The sequence below is a fragment of the Miscanthus floridulus genome, chromosome 6 (assembly GCF_019320115.1).
Source record: "Miscanthus floridulus cultivar M001 chromosome 6, ASM1932011v1, whole genome shotgun sequence".
Lineage (NCBI taxonomy): Eukaryota > Viridiplantae > Streptophyta > Magnoliopsida > Poales > Poaceae > Miscanthus > Miscanthus floridulus.
Genome location: NC_089585.1, coordinates 132,418,308 through 132,424,307, shown reverse-complemented (window position 1 = coordinate 132,424,307; position 6,000 = coordinate 132,418,308).

The following is a 6,000-nucleotide window of genomic DNA, read 5'->3' as shown; positions in this document are numbered from 1 at the left end:
AGGTCAGCATAGTTTTAGAAGCTAATTGTTGTCCGTAAAAACTCGTCTGATGATAAAATGTACACGAAAATTGGATCTCGTGATGGTATCTATAACTTTATAAAGTAATTTTTCTTTTCATTTTAATCCATATAGGTACCAAAATAGTTATTAGGAAGGTCGTCTTTCTGTGAACTAAGTGTAGCTTAGCTACCATATTTGTGATGAAACTTATTCACGTTATAGTAATCGATGGATGTTTATATTTTTAAAAAAAAATTATTCTAAAATTTAATGGTGCTATTATTTTCGGTACTGGGTCTGCAGGGGATTTCTAAAAGCTGTTTGACGCGGTCAGGCACTCGCGCTAACAGCGGAGCACAACAGGATTAGGATTCAACCACAACACCACAAATAGGCGAACGTAAGAGATTTTTTAATTAAGGAACAAATGTATTCCGGTCTTCCACATTCAGGTACAACCAAACTGAACCAATACAAAATCATGGTCTAAAGACCAAAGACTGCTGTCGGTATAAAAATGACCGACAAGTAAATATTTATAGTTTTACCGTACGTTATGATCGGATGTGATCTAGCACTCAATGACACATGATTTATACTGATTTAGGCAACATGCCCTACGTCCAGTTGAGGTCGGTCGATGACTTTATTCTTGAGCCCAGGTGCTCGAAGTTTGCTGTGGGGTTACAAACGAGTAAGGAATGAGAAAAGGGGGTTAGAGGCCCGGTCGGACTCTGAACCGAGTGAAAGAGAGTGACGGATGCTCAAACGTGCGTTAAGTATTGGAACGTATGCTCTGTGTGTCTGAGCTTATCAGTTGTTGAGAGCGTGTAGACTGTGTAGCTGTCGAGTCCTAGAGCTATTGATCTGTCGAGTCGATCAGTCTTCAGATGGGCTTTTAGGAGAGAGCGCATCCCTTTTTATAGTTGAAGGGGATGGCCTTACAAGTCAGAGAAAAAGAGAGAGAGTGTATATGTGTGCTGACTAGTCTTCTTGCCCACACCATCGGGTACGGGATGGCCGTCGACGCCACAATACTGTTTATGTTTAGACACATCTGACAGGCTCTACCATGTTCGCCTGGTACGGCAAACGACGGCGCCCACAATAATGTTTATACTCTAACGCGTCTGGCAGGTTCTACCGTGTTCACCTGACATGCCCCGATCGCACCGTCCTACAGATGCGCAGGGTACTGCCCCCGGTATTGCGGTTGACTTGAGCGTCTTTCCTTATCTGCTCCGCCTGCTCCCCGGGCCCACACCGAGCGGGCATCCCCGGTCAGTCGTTCCCAGTCGGTCCCGACCGTTTTGGTCGGGAAAGAGCAACGAGCAGAGGTCCGACGTATCCTCGGTCGGAGAAGGGGGTCGAAGTCAGACTGCGGTCCCACCTTGGCTAGGCCTTCTGATCGGGGACCGGATCGTTGTCTCGGCCTGTCATTATATATCTGACCCGGCCTAGGCGCGTGCTGTCGTTGCGCCGCCTGCTGGGTCGGGTTTTGCAGGAAAGCGGATTCATTGGAGACCCCGGGTTTATGAACCTGACAACTGCTAAGCAGATCAAACCCAACTCCAGACTACTGCTAACCAAACGACACTTACAATGTCTAAACATAGCACATAGGATGCAGCCAAACCAAAAACTGCTAAACAACTAAACAGCTAAACCCCAACTCTAAACTGTAGCTAAACATGCAACACTTGTAGTGTCCAGACACAGCACTCAGGATACAGCCAAAAGAAGTTAGTTCTCTAAACTCTTGCGTTGCTTCCACACCGAACTTCTGAACCATCATTTCCAACTTCTTGCATCCAAACTTTATAGACATTCTCTCTTCCTCTTTAGATAGCTGCGACCGTTCCTGGATCCAGTACATCCCCCTAAAGCTGTAAAAAGGAGTTAGTATTTTTCTTGTTGAACACCATATCATTTCTATTCAACCACAACGCCCAGCACATCGCTGCTAACCCCACTAAAATTTGATTTCTCAATTTAGGAGAGAAACTCCTAAGCCATGAACCAAACAAGTGAACATTATTTTTTGGTGGTTGAATATTGAAAGTGATAAATAAAGTATTCCACAAGAATCTTGCCACACGACAGTCAAAGAAGAGATGTTGAACTGTCTCTTTGAGACTACGGAGGCTACAGCTATCCTTCCCTTTCCATCCCCTCTTGAGCAAATTATCTTTTGTCAGTAACCCCCCCCCCCTCTTTAGGTACCAAAGGAAGATTTTTATTTACAGGGGCAATTTTGCTTTCCAGAACGGATCTTTTCCACCCGTCCTTACGGATTTCATGCTTTCCCTATACATCGCCTGTGTTGAGAAACTGCCATTTTTCCTTAATTGCCACAAGAACTTATCCTTGTTATCATTCAGCGTAACAGGCACTACCAAAGCGACCAAATCCAACCACTCGCTCAACCTCTCACCTACTAGCGCCCTCCTAAACGAGATATTTAATGGAGTTGTGCTTAGCACTTTGGCAATTGAGTCCCCCTAGAGGGAGAAAATGTCCTCTCTTTTGTCAAGAGACCGGGTCCCATTTCCATTTTGTTGACAAAACACACTATATAATGAGAGAATCGGCAATGGCGGCAAGCAATCCAACATACGAAAGAGGAGACAGTCCTGGATCGAGACTTGTTATCACAGTCACAGACACTTCCTCTGTCATTCTCTGAGTTCTCAACAAGTTTCGGGCCTGTTCGCTAGAACTTATCAGCCGGCTTATCAGCTAGAATCTACAATATTTTTTTCTCACAATAAAACAACTTCAGCTGACTTATCAACCGATTTTAATACCAGCCGAACAGACCATTTTATGTAAAGATTTCTAGAGCTAGAGCAGACTGCAGACCATACTAGTCCCTCCAGTGTCCCGTCACTAGAGGTAAGTACACATTTCACTGCAGGGTAATTGTCAAGAGGTAAGAATGGATTACCATCACCTCAGTTCTATATGTCGAAGATTAAAAAGGCATTATTATTTACATAAATATGGATGAAATCTTACGGAAGAGACCGCATATGTGCGTGCCGCGTGCGGGACCTTCTCCGTTCCTCCCTCCTGCTCCTGGTGTCCTCTCTGCCACAACCATCTTATGGGGCCACAGTGCAGTGCATTTGTTTTTTTGTGTGCACAAGTGTTGCACACGTGCACTTCCAATACAGCGTTTCAAATGAGAAGTGGTATTTATGCGTACATGATGCATTTTTTTAACCAAATTACGTGGCGGGTGATACTGTGATTGTTTATGGATCATCGCCCTGTTCTGTTTGGACTGGTTTAACTTATAAACTATGACTAAAAGTATCGTTGACTGGTTTAGTGTAAGAGAAAAAAAATATTCATTAATTGATAAGTCATGACTTATAAGCCAAATACAATCCGACAAACAGGCTGCGTGGCAGACAGGCGACTCTTTCAGCACGTTGGCGGACAGCGGACTCACTCGGTCGCCGTCAACCATTCAAATCCGCACGCACTGACAGCATACAGCATTACCAAATCCTCCAACAAGTCACACCCTAACCGCTCGACGTACTAGTGCCGCATAGGTAGAGCTTCTGCTCCTAGTCTTAGTAATATATATCTACTACCAAGTCTTTAGATAGAGCCACGATGTTTTATGTAGCCATGGATAATAAATTTGTGCGTGTTTAGTTTTAGGAAGTTGGAATTTTGGGCTACTGTAGCACTTTCGTTTTTATTTGTCAATTAGTGTTCAAACATGGACTAATTAGGCTCAAAACGTTCGTCTCGCAATTTCCCACCAAACTGTGCAATTAATTTTTTTTTGTCTATATTTAATACTCCATGTACGGGCCGTAAACATTCAATGTGATGGCTACTGTAGCACTTTTTAAGATTTTAGGTCGGAGCTAAATATGGGCTTTGTGTGTAGTGCAAAAGAAGCCTCAGAGGATACGGAACCATGGTACCATGGAGTGAAGAAACAGGAGAGAAAAGTACAAGTTTATAGCAGGACCCACGGGATGGATTTGGAAAGTTTGGTGGGTATACACGTAGATTGTAGGGATACATAATATAACCTTTATATATTATAAAAAGATGTACCTTGGTTAATAGATCTTCTGTGGATTAATTTTTATACCATGATATGGTAGAGGTACTTGGAGATATTCGGTTATTAATGCAGTATATTACTACGTGCCATATAGATTCTGTTTTTAGATGTATTCGTTTAATGCGTGTGGCTGCCATATAATATTTTTCTCTCAATTGAAAAACAGTTGAATACGCGCGCTTTAGCTAGTCATTTGAATAAAAATTATAACTCATCAATCAATCAGATAAAAAGAAAAATAAGTCTAATCCTAGTTGTCCGGTACTCCGGTGGCTATACTCATTTGGTTATCTGTAATCCAGAAAACAAAATCAAGAACTTAAGCTCCTTGGTTCCTTTGGTTTTTCCTACTGAACACTAATTTCACAGTGATAGATTCAAAGGAATTTTATCTTTTCACAATGCTAGACCACATTGTCAATGTCATTGAGCAATTGCCCAGAAATTTTATAAGCATATTAGATTTGCGTGGTAGATTGATATCTTCCAGCCAATTGGGCTTTTTTATAGCGCTGTGCGACAGGGGCCCACCAACCATGGAGCAGTTGGACGTCCTCGATCAGGGTGTGGATCCAAGGGCCCAACTGTTGGGCCAATTGAAAGAGATCAATCTAACATTCTCCCCCTTGATCTCACCTTATGACTTAAACTTAATTTACTTACTTTATCTTGTTCCTATTCCATCATAGATCAGTGCATAGAGCGTGCTTTATCGTCACGGTCAGTTGCTATTAGATTAAACAGCTACAATGTACCTCTATGCTTTGAAACAGATTCTCAACTAGACCCTTATTATCCAGAAATCATAGGCTTTCCCTTAAACCCATGCCGGCTAAGTGTTCTCTGAACACGTTGGGTGGTAAGCCTTTTGTAAGCGAATCTGTGAGCATCTTTTCTGTTCTTATATGCTCAAGACTAATTATATAATCCCGGACTTTGTCTTTTCACAACATAATACTTTATGTCAATGTGTTTGGCAGCACCACTTGAATTAATGTTGTGAGCATAATATACTGCTGGATTATTATCGTAGTATAACTTGAGTGTTTTATGTATGTTGTCTACCACTTTCAATCTGGGCATGAATTTCTTCAGCCAATTCACCTGTCATGTGGCCTCATAACATGCTACAAACTTGGTATACATTGTAGACGATGTAGTGACGGCTTGCTTTGAGCTTTTCCATGATATAGCTCCTCCTGTGAGAGTAAATATGTATCGTAACGTGGACTTTATGTTATCTCCCGCATAATCAAAATCTGTATACCCCTCTATGTGCAGAAAATCAGATCGTCTGTACGTTAGCATGAGACCCTTCGTACCTTGCAGGTAACGCAAAACTTTCTTTACTAATTTTTAGTGTTCTATTCCTGGATTACTCTGATATCTGCCAAGTAGTCCGGTAACAAATGCTAAGTCAGGGCGAGTACACACTCGAGCATACTGTAAACTTCCGACAGCTGAATTATATGGAACCGCTTTCATTTGATCGATCTCATATTGGTTCCTAGGACATTGAAATTTCTCATATCTATCGCCCTTCACTATGGGAGCAAGTGAAGACTTACAATTTTGCATACTATATTTCTTTAGAACTTTTTCTAAGTATGCCTTTTGTGATAATTCTAAAACCCTATTTTCTCTATCTCGGTGAATCTCTATTCCTAGGACGAATGAAGCTTCACCGAGATCCTTCATATTAAACTTCGAGAACAAGAATTTCTTTATTTTTAACTTCTTTATTTTTAGTAGTAGATTAACATCACTGCTAGCGAGCAAGATGTCATCCACATACAAGACTAGGAAAATGTATTTCCCATTCTTAAACTTTGCATAAACGTAATTATCCTCTATATATTTTTGAAACCCAAACTTTCTTATTATACTATCAAACTTCAAATACC